This window comes from Mixophyes fleayi, chromosome 7 (genome assembly GCF_038048845.1).
Source record: "Mixophyes fleayi isolate aMixFle1 chromosome 7, aMixFle1.hap1, whole genome shotgun sequence".
NCBI classification, from domain to species: domain Eukaryota; kingdom Metazoa; phylum Chordata; class Amphibia; order Anura; family Limnodynastidae; genus Mixophyes; species Mixophyes fleayi.
In genome coordinates, this window is record NC_134408.1 from 27109074 (window position 1) to 27120460 (window position 11387).

Below are 11387 nucleotides of genomic sequence, written 5' to 3' on the forward strand. Positions count from 1 at the left end.
CAGGAAGGCGTGGAGTCTAACGTACCCCCGTTATTCACCAGGGACCCCCGCAAGGAGGTATGGGCTTGGCTGCATGGGACACGCAGGTCGCGGTCCTTCAAGCTAGTTAACAGTGCAGCGGGAGTTTGCAAGAGTAGTCGTACGGTCCGGGTCGTAGCCAAACGGGAGCGCGGTACACAAGGGTGATCCAGGAGAATGGTCGAGAGGATAGCCAAGGGTCAGAGTCCAATAAACATAGAAGCTAAATCGTGGAAAAGAGAATGGTCAGAAACAAGCTGGAGGTCAAACACCAAAGGAAGCTGGAATATGGGAGCAGGATACAACGCTGGAGAAAGGTGAAACCAATACTCTGGCACTGAGGAGACAAAGGAGGGGCTCTATATAGTAGGGCACTAGCCCTGATTGGTACTGTGGCGGTCAGGTGCTTCCGTTGCCTGGCAAAGGGACGCGCGCACTGCGCATGCGCAGCCACGAACCCGGAAGTAGGTGTCCGGCGGCCGGGTCCGGCGTCCGCTCCCGACACCTAGCATGGTGTGAGAGCGGCACCTGACAGGTATATAAGATAGGATTAACTCCCTGAATATCACCCTTGAAAAAAGTCTCTGATGAGATGAAACGCGTTGGGTCACCACAGTATTCATTCTTCTAGGTACCCATATATAGGAAACAGAGAGCGCTCCACAGTGGAACACATGGGAACTCTCTCTGCTACCATTAAGGAGTAGGTGCTGTACACCTACTGGTGCGACACAGGGCCTTTCAAACATCATCCCCATATGGAACATTGGATTAAAATCCTCACAGACATTTCTCGAATACCATACAATATAATCAACGAGATCCCTACAAAAATCAACTGTAGAGGATTCAGAATTATAAATTGATTGAAGACACGAATACAGAGAGACTTTGAACTAAGACTTTATTTGAGTCATTTCAAACTGTGAAATTTTTTAGGTATCCCTGCAAGAACAACTACCCTTCTGATGCAGTTGTGAGAAATAGAAGGTACATTCTCATACAATGAACTTCTGAACTTTTGTTATAAGGTACTGTCATTCTTGGACATTGACCAATGATTTGGGACAATCACATCTCTCTATGCATGGTTGAGCAATCACAAATTTATGTTTCTGACTCCGGCATTTACTAACAAGCCTCTATATGCTTGTTGTGATCTATATTCTGCAATTTCAAGAATTGTTGTTTGCTGTCTTTTCTGTCAGCCCGATTATTGCAATTATACTCAATCTCTAGGAGACTTTTATCGCACTTATGTTTAGGATTATTCAAACTAAGATTAATCCGAGCGCAGTTGATTTGCAAATTTGTTGTCTATATTGTATGTGGGCAGCGTGTGTGGCTTAGTGATCAGCACTTCTGCCTCACAGCACTGGGGACATGAGTTCAATTCCCGACCATGGCCTTATCTGTGTGGAGTTTATATGTTCTCCCTGTGTTTGCGTGGGTTTCTTCCAGGTGCTCCGGTTTCCTCTCACACTCCAAAAACATACTGGTAGGCTAACTGGCTGTATTTAAATTGCCCTAAGTCTCTTTCTGTGTGTATATTAGGGCATTTAGATTGTAAGCTCCAGAGGTACTAATCACCAATCTTATTAGAAATTGACGTTTATTAATTTAAACAAAACAACTGAGTGGACTTCTACTTTAGGTTTATTTCTGAATATACATGCATTTAATCACATATTTCAATACCTGCATATTATCCAATGTACTGTTTGCATGACTTATGTTACGTTATGACCACATGTTGTTCTCTAATAATTGGTATGATAATCTACATTCCCAATTAGATGCATAGCCTAAATGACATTTTTGCATAATTATATGTAATCATACATTTAGAACGCATGCCTTAATGCCAGTTATTAAAAAATATCCTAACCACATCATATGTTTACAGCCTGTTCCTAAATTATTATGCGCCAGATGATTTATACTGCTGTGAAGTTACAAAATATTGGCAACTTTGGCATAGAGAAGCCATGTGCCGTGTATTTAACATATACGTTTATGTACAATACTGTATGATTCTAAACTGCCATTTGGGGACAGAGTCAGTCGGAAAATATTTTATTTGAATATCAATTCTTACAGTAATGAATAGGTGTTTGTATTGTAAATTTGTAATTTGGGCAGCACGGTGGCGTAGTGGTTAGCACTTCTGCATTACAGCACTGGCGTCATGAGTTCAATTCCTGACCATGGCCTTATCTGTAATGAGTTTGTATGTTCTCCCCGTGTTTGTGTGGGTTTCCTCCAGGTGCTCTGGTTTCCTCCCACACTCCAAAAACATACTGGTAGATTAAATTGGCTGCTAACAATTTGACCTAGTCTGTCTCCCTGTCTGTGTGTGTTAGGGAATTTAGACTGTAAGCCCCAATGGGGACTGATGTGAGTGAGTTCTCTGTACAGCGCTGCGGAATTAGTGGCGCTATATGAATAAATGGTGATGATGAATTAAACCCTATGAGGAGGAGACTTATCCAGTGAAGCTCAGCAGTGGTGCTGTGAGACTCACATTTACACTTACCTTGATGATTCAGCAATTTAACAAGGTCGAGATGACTATCTCTGAAATGTAGGTTGTTGTTCAAGCACAGTAACGTGGGAGAGGGGAGTTCCAGTCTATACAAGTGCATGGAGCAAAGAATAAAATAGAATTAAAATATTGCCCATTCTCAACACTCATGGTCGGTGGTGGATTAAATCTACCAGTTAATTCATGTTTCCAGAGTTTTATGTCTCACGCTGTAACCCTACATATGCTGGACTTGTCTGCTGCAAATCTCAATCCATAAAGATAGGAATAATTTTTAGTTTTGCCAGCTCAAGCATGTACACAGGGTCCCAGGACTGGTTTGGTGAACAGCAAGACTCCTATTTCCAGTGACAGCCAGGATCACCGGAGAGCTGAGAATTGCTCAGTGAGATTTTATTAATAAATTCAGTCCAGTGGTTCTTAAACTGTGTGCCGTGGCTCCCTGGGGTGCCTCAGCGATCTCACAGGGGTGCCACAGACTGGACTTTTGGTAAGCAAGGCGGGAGACTACTTGGTAATTATTTTGGCTTAGGGGTGCCTTGAAAAAATTATGGAGACCCTAAGGGTGCCTCAAACTGAGAAAGATTGGGATACATAGAATTGCACGTTAAAATATTTTCTAACACTGTTTATCTTTATACTGTACTTTTATACCAATTGCCTTTATTAAACCAGAATTCAGTAAACAAAATTGCAAAAATACCACATCCACCGAGACGCATATATATTGAGACATAACATGCCTATTTTTGTGCAAATGTGTCTGTTTCTATGGACGTGCTAAAACTTGCATTTTTTAAGTGGAGGATTTGGCTGTTCCTAGCTGAGTTTGGTTTATTTATGCATCTCAAATTTCACTCAAATGCAAAAGCCAGATTACATTTTACAGGACAAGATACTTAAAGAGACTCAAGGGGGTAAGTGTATCAAGCTGCGAGTTTCCGGCAAGCTTGAAAAGTTGAAACGCTGCAGATAGCAACCAATCAGATTCTAGGGGCTAGATTTACTTAGCTGCGGATTTGAAAAAGTGGGGATGTTGCCTATAGCAACCAATCAGATTCTATCTGTCATTTTGTAGAAGGTACTAAATAAATGAAAGCTAGAATCTGATTGGTTGACATGGGCAACATCTGCAAACCTGGAAACTTACAGCTTGATACATTTACCCCAAGGGGTAGGAAGGGCATATTTATGGGGCTATTACTGGTTTCTGTGGTGGCCGCAGAACCTTTTCCTCCATGTAAAAATCTGTTTTTATTACTGCTACTCAGCAGATGCTTGTAATTGGGAGTCATCTCATACTTTCAGTGGGATAGTCTTTATAACAACCAAGTGCATTTGATGTGAGTATGTGCACAAATAACCATGTTATAAAAGCATTCAAAAACTAAAAGGTGCCACAATCTAAATACAGTTCTGATATCCCCAAACTCTCCTAAGTTAAGACATAAATGAAGCAATATTTTGGGAGGAAAATCAAAATGTTTAAATTAATCGAAATGTTTAAATGAAGCAGTTGGTCCTAAAATTATAGTAAATAGCACATTGAAGTAATGTTTTTACTCCTTAGCCTAGTGTATTTTCACATTTACCTGCAATACTGCAAATATAAGATAATCTCCATTTTTCTATATTTTTCAAATGTGGATTGTGGGCATCAACCTAGCAAGCAATATGTCTGTGCGAAGGGAGCAGATAGACGCATTTGTGCCTCCACAGTTTTGTACTTTAATAAATGATCCTTTATTTGATAGAAAAGTGAGTAAACCTCTATTTAGAAGGTTGTATTTAAGTCTGTAATATGACAAAGAGTGGTGAGACTTATAATGACTCCCACCACCATAACCTTGGCTGCTGTACAATTACTCAGGGCCGTAACTAGGGCTGTGCGACAGGGGCGACCGCCCAGGGCGCAACGCTGAAGGGGGGCGCAATTTAGGAATATTTTAGGTTAATTTGGTTAAATTGAGGGCTAGGGGGGCGGCATTTGTATTTTTCGCCCCAGGCGCTAGAATTCTAAGTTACGTCTCTGCAATTACTCATCCCATGATGCACTGCAGCAGACTGCAGGGAACTCTGGCAGGTGTGGCTTCCTGTCATAGTTGCCAATTCCGCTTATAACAAGCGGAATTGGGCTTCTTTTTTTTGTGAAGTTGCAGGGTTTTTTTTCCCACTGCCGCGGGTAGCTTGTTTTTGGGCTTGGACACGTTCTCCAAGTCCTCAGGCTGCATAATCGGTTTTTTTTGTCTTTTTTCCCCTGTTACCATTTTGTGATTGGTGCATTGAGTTTTTTTTTGTTGTGGGCGGGTTGTGTAGCGAATTCCTCCAATGAAGTGGCGCTTTGTGGGTGGGCAGAGTCAGAGGAGGACGTGGAATAAATCACAGGAAGACGGATCTACAGTAACCTACTGAAATAAGTGCTGTGACAGACACACGATCGCTGCACTTTTAGCAGGTAACACTGCTATATAACACCCTCCCCTCCCATTCAGTAAGCTGCTAATGTCAGAAGACTACTTATACTGTTATATCATGGGGCTGTGTAGGATAGACATACCAGTGTCCTAAATTACAGCATTTGCTTTTTCATTTGCCCTATCAGTGTATAAATGTGTCCTCTTGTGTTTATCAAGGTTTTCTAAATGGAGATTCAGTGTAGAAGTTAGTGTTATAGAAAAGGACGGTCCCCTGTAAGTTGGGCTTGTTTTGGGCTTGTTTTTCACTAAGCGGTTGCTTGTTTTTCATTTCAGAGTTGGCAACCCTGCTTCCTGTATGTCAGCCATCTTGTTCACCAGGCACAACCTGCAGAGATAACAATAATGGAAATTATTCACCACAGCAAGCATTGTCCAGCCTTAATCATTGCACTCCCACTAACAAAATAAATGGTTGTCACCATCAGTCTGATATTCATACCACAAATTTATAGACCTAATGCTTACTAAGCCTCCAGTTGACATGGGTGCCCTCACACTGAAGTGCATACTATAATATTTTTGCTTATTTTGGTCCTTCTGTACTGCAGAGCCAATTTATCAAACAAGCTGAAGTTCGTCTCCTGAGAGCGGACATCGGGACTGTCTTTATTACATTTGGCACTTGTGTGTGTGAACCTTGTTACTACATTGGAGTATGCCTAGAAATGTGAACATGAAGGTGCAAAATTAGGCTCATTAAAATTACATACGACGAGTTGGTGCAAAAGTCAATCACATGGGGGCGTGATCACGCCACAATGGGGGTCTGGCCACTCCCCCAGATGGTCGCCTAGCGTTGTAAAGCACTAGACTGTCCCTTAGAGACCTCCCTTCCCCTCCAAACACTGCAGCAGGCACAGGTAACAGGGGTGTGGTACCCGGTCATCGCTGCTCTGCTATGCAGGGTGGCAGAGAAAAGGAGATATCTCCCAACGTTTCCACCTGTGGAACAAACATGTCCGCGGGTGAGAAGGCGGGACAGAGTCCTGAAATCGTGACTGTCCCACCAAAATCGGGACAGTTGAGAGGTAATCAATCGTGTTGCAGCATTAAAAAGGTTGTGCGCCCCTCTGCACACCAAGAAAAGCCCTAAAAATGCAGCCTTCTATCTCACTTCATTCATTTTACTCTGCAAAGTGATATCTCTTTTTTTGCTTTGCACTAGGATAAGTAATCTATAAATCTTCATGGGTTAATTGTCAATATGTAAAATAAACAATTAAAAATTTCACAGGAATCACCTGCTGCTCCCACTAAATACAGAGCTGGGGCTCCACAAATTTGGAAAGCAATATATTTATGAGGAAGTGCAGAAAACCCACGTGGAAGGATACCTACAGAGAAAACGCGCTATTTTTATACAGTGTCAGTATAAAGTAATTATATCATAGATATATACATATATATATATATATATATATATATATATATATATATATATATATGCATAATGCATATATTACAGTCCACAAACATCACATTTCCCAGATTATTAGTAAGAAAAAAAAATGGATCGATCTCTATACCTTTAAATAGTACACAAGCTTAACAATGCTCATATTAAAAATACTTTAACCTTTATAATAAAGGTAATAAACGTCTCCAGTCCATTCAATAACAAATCACAGAGAGAGAGAGGAGTTGTTAATTATCTAGATGGTTGAAAGATTTGAGTCATATCTCAATCGGAATAGGTGTAATAAATGCTGAGAAATGAATCACTATATTCAATGTATATTTTTCCGTGCTGCTCCCCTCTTATGGAATTCCTTACCACGCTCTATCAGACTTTCCCACAGCCTTCAAATCTTTAGACGCTCTTTGAAAACCCATCTCTTTTTTAGAGGTGACCTTATCCCCGATGATACGAGTCACACTAATGCACCGTCACAAATGTGCCAATCTCCACTCTGAGCCACACTCACTGCTCTTGTTTCAGCTGTGCCCTCTTCCACTTAGAATGTAAGCTCTGTAATGGGCAGGGTCCTCCATACCCTTTGTTTTCATGTCTGCGTTTATTTTGTCTGCATGGCATGTCCCTGTTTTATGTATGTACTGTGTTACCTAATGTACGGCGCTGTGGAGCACTGTGGCGCTTTACAAATCTACGGTAATAATAATAATAGTAATAATAATGTAGCTGGAGTATTGAAACAATGACGACACTCTTAAAATGCTCACTCCATTATTGTCTCCCAGCTGTACAAGCTGCAGTTGGTCACTCCACAATTTGTCACACCTCTCCCACACTGAGGGGTATATTTACTAAACTACTGGTTTGAAAAAGTGGAGATGTTGCCTATAGCGACCAATCAGAATCTTGCTGTCATTTTGTGGAATGCACTCAATAAATGACAGCTAAAATCTGATTGGTTGCTATAGGCAGTACCTCCACTTTTTCAAACCCGCAATTAAGTAAATAGTCTCCTGAGAATCCGAACTCAATTTTAATAGACGTCCTTAAAAACACAATCCTCACAATGGTATCTTTCACAATACAGGGAGCCAAAGGCATCACAGTTGTCCAATGACAACAGTCGTCCTATCAAGGCGGATTAGATGTAATTTAATATGATCTTCTCCTTTATCCAACCTGGTTATAAATACTCCATATTAAAACTCCAGAAAGCCTCTCTACAACATAACTGTCTACACCTACCTACCCACTCTACTCTACTCAGCATCCTATTAGGAACATTTTAAAGGGGAAAAAATGCAGGTGACCCAGTGACCCAGCCCAAGGTAGCCCACTATAGGACTGGCCAGGACGGGCAGATGCCCCCCTGCCTCCTAGCCCAGCCCCTGTCTATTACCCACCAGTACAGTTCCATACTTGGCAAGGAATGCCCTCACGCTAACTCCTCTGCAAACGCTGTCGTCTTGCTCCTTAAACCTATGTTTTTTTCACTGCATATCTGCAGTTTTGCTTATAAAAAGCCTCCGGTATCAGGTCAGTGGCAGTGACCTCTTCCTGCAGCTCATGGCATTCCTGGTTGCAAAATGTGTCATACAGCTGACTCTAAATATTGCTTATTTTTGAGTTTAATGATAAAATGTATGAAGCAAGCACTTGAACAACAGTACTTTTGAAAAGTTGATTTAATAAGGGGAAGCGGCTCATAAGAATATTGGCGATGTTTAAACACAGCTAGACCTAGACTGCATACGTTCCAAAGATTGCAAAGGGGTCACAATCCCATTTTAGATGGTAAGAAATTGACAAGCAGATATCTGCGCTTTGATGTTCATGCACACAATACATAAACAGGCACAACGCTTGTAGCAACTTCTAAAAGGTTGCCTTGATGCAGAAAGTGAGTAATGCAGCGACGTTCCAGAGTAGAGATTTCGTCACCCTAGTTGTTTTTACTTATTAGAAGAGTTTAATGTGTCACACGGAGGCATTATGTCTGCTGTCTTATATACTGCTTTAACATCCAGATACACCCAATGACATTATTATGTATCCAGTCATATATCACCTGCTCATTCCAGCTAGCACTTGTTACTTTCCCTTTCTTCATATATTAAATATTAGTATCTGCTTCTATTTGTCTAAACCTCCAATTCCCCTTTTACAAAATATAATGTGGGTTATTATGTGAAAGAGGAATTCCCTACATGCAAATTGTTTTCTTAGTGGTACCTTATGCCCATCATACTATAAAATCAATATTATAACCACCAGTGCCCAATATATCCTAACTAGAGATGCTCACTGACCCCCGTGAACTGGTTTTGGTTTTGGATCTGGGTTAGCTTCGTGTTTTGGTTTTGGTAAAACCGCCCTCGTTTGTTTTGGTTTTGATTTTGGATGTTTTAGGAAAAATCCTAAAATATGCTAAAAATCACATATTTTTGCTCTTTTTTTTTGTTCCTACATTATTATTAACCTCAATAACACTAATTTCAAGTAATTTGCAGTCAATTTTGACCACCTCACAGATCACAATATTAGTTTCATACACTTTGGACATAGACTGCAGTGACCTGGCTGGATGGTAAGCGACAGAGCAATGACACAAACACACGGCAGTTCCTAGCACATCTAGGACACATTGGCACACAGCAGTGGCAGAAAAGAAAAATGGTGCAAGATGGAATTGTCCTTGGGTCCGCCCTTACTCCCACCCACTATTATGTTGGATCTTAAAAACGAATCCAAAAATCGCGAGACCAGAGATCCGACGACGACGTTTTGCCTCGTTTTGCGACTCCGAGGGCGCGCGACAGTACCGAGCCGGCACACTCGGATCCCCTAAGTTTGGGTGTGTTCGGTTCTCAAGGAACCGAGCCTGAGCATCTCTAATCCTAACCAGCAGGGCTGATGGAATATGGTAAGCCAGAGGTGACATGCCAGCCTGCCTGGGGTGCTCTGCCAGCCTGCCTGTGCTGAAATAGTTTTTCTGGTGCAGAAATGTCGGCGAGGGAAGCTCCACCTTCTGCAGCGCAGGAGCAACAGAGCAAGCATGGGCGTGTGGGCAAGCAGGGCATGTGTAGTGGCACCGAACTGGGCTTCTACCCAGTACCGCCCCTGCTAACCATCATAATATAATCCAGCATACCATACCAGAACCAGCATATCATAACCAACAGTGCCCAGCAATGGCGTATCTACCATAGGTTCAGGGGGTGCAGTTACTGTGTGGTCCACAACTAAGTGGGGCCCACCATCCCTATGTGTGTGTGAATTTTTCCTCCATGGGCGGTACATGGGAGTCCTTACCAATTTTTTTCTGAGGGACCCACAAATGTCTTGTTATAACCCTGGAATACTCAAATGACTATCAGAAATATACAGTTGCCTTCTAAAACATAACATAATAAACTTCCACATGAACTATATATTACCTCTTTTATGTAAGTATTAAGCATATAAATAGAAAACAGAAACTCTTCCTTCACACATTCACAAAATGAATTGTTACGCATGACCCCCTTATACAGTATGATGCCCTATACCAGTGGTTCCCAAACTGTGCGCCTAGGCTCCCTGGGGTGCCTCGGAGATCTCACAGGGGTGCCTCAGCCAGGGCCAGTGGTAAGCAAGGTGGGGGACTACTTGGTAATTAATTTGGCTTAAGGGTGCCTTGAAAAAATTTTGGAGTCCCACATGGACAAAGGCGGGGGAGAGTGTGACTGGGTCGCCCTACAATCTTCCATATATTCTAGGGGAAAATGTTTCAACTATCCTTCACCACACTGAAGAGCCTTATGGATAATGTAAGTGTCAAACTTAAATGTCTATGAAAAAATTATATCAGAGTAACCAGCAAATAGGTGCTGCAGGGGGAACAGATTGCCCGAGAAGCCTGAGCCATTCCAGGGGCGCACGCAGGATTTTTAAGGGGGGTTTCCCTCCACCAAAGAAAAAAAAAAAAAGCGAGAGAGCTGCTGCGCATGCGCTCCGTTTCGGCAGCACTTTACTATACAGCAGCCACGGAGCTGTCAAAGAAGTGTCCGCGGCGGTGCTGTATAGACGCCGCGGGCGCTTGTTTGACAGCGCCGCGGCTGCTGTATAGTACAGTGCCGCTATGTGGGGCACTTCGTTCGCTGAGTGGAGGGGTTTCTGGTGACCCAGAAACCCCACCTGCGTGTGCTCCTGCGTTCCTGGTGAAGTCAGCGATACCCTCCTACAAGTGTGGACACCACGGGGTAAATGTATGATACTCCGGTTTCTTCAACTCCCGTGAGTTCGGCGAGATGACAGCTAACATTTAAAGCGGCGCTGCCTTGTAAAGGCAAGTTTCCCTTTACAAGGCAGCGCCGCTTTAAATGTTAGCTGTCATCTCGCCGAACTCACGGGAGTTGAAAAAACCGGAGTATCATACATTTACCCCCACGTGTTTGTGTGTGTGTGTGTAGTTGACACTTACAGTCGGTGACTGGATGGTTTGGCACAGCGGCACTATAAGGAGTAATCAGTAGCGACTTGTTGCTGTGAAGTCCCGTCAGGCACGGTGTAGGGGTGTTGCAGATTGAGCCCATCCTTTCGCTACTTTTATTTATCCACCATAGTGAAACAGCAGAACATAAGCCACACTATCGTATAGGGATATGGGGTACTGCTATTTTTATATGACCAACGATTGCTTAGATATATGGAAGCAGATTGTATTGCATGCTAGTCGACTGCCTGAAATGTATTCTAACAGCGTTGAATGCATTTGAATCTACGATATAAATATCTCACCTTGAAAATATTTCATTCCATGTAAAGAAAACATCTTGTTACAATTTATTGTAGTGGTTTGATGTTGTGATACACAATCACACTCAGTGAGAATATTTTATTAAAAAACACAATTATTGACATCAAACCATTTTAAATATAGTATCATCATGTA

At 42.2% G+C, this 11387-nt stretch overlaps 1 protein-coding gene and 1 long non-coding RNA gene across 2 annotated transcripts in view; one reads left to right on the plus strand and one right to left on the minus strand.

Annotated features, from left to right (window-relative positions):
- Positions 1-11387, minus strand: part of LOC142097574 (heparan sulfate glucosamine 3-O-sulfotransferase 2-like) — a 303244-nt gene that overhangs the window by 157451 nt on the left and 134406 nt on the right. The window lies entirely within an intron of this gene.
- Positions 4950-5464, plus strand: LOC142098653 (uncharacterized). Its single transcript, XR_012678379.1, has 2 exons — positions 4950-5018; positions 5314-5464. It is a non-coding gene; the product is annotated as an uncharacterized LOC142098653 (long non-coding RNA).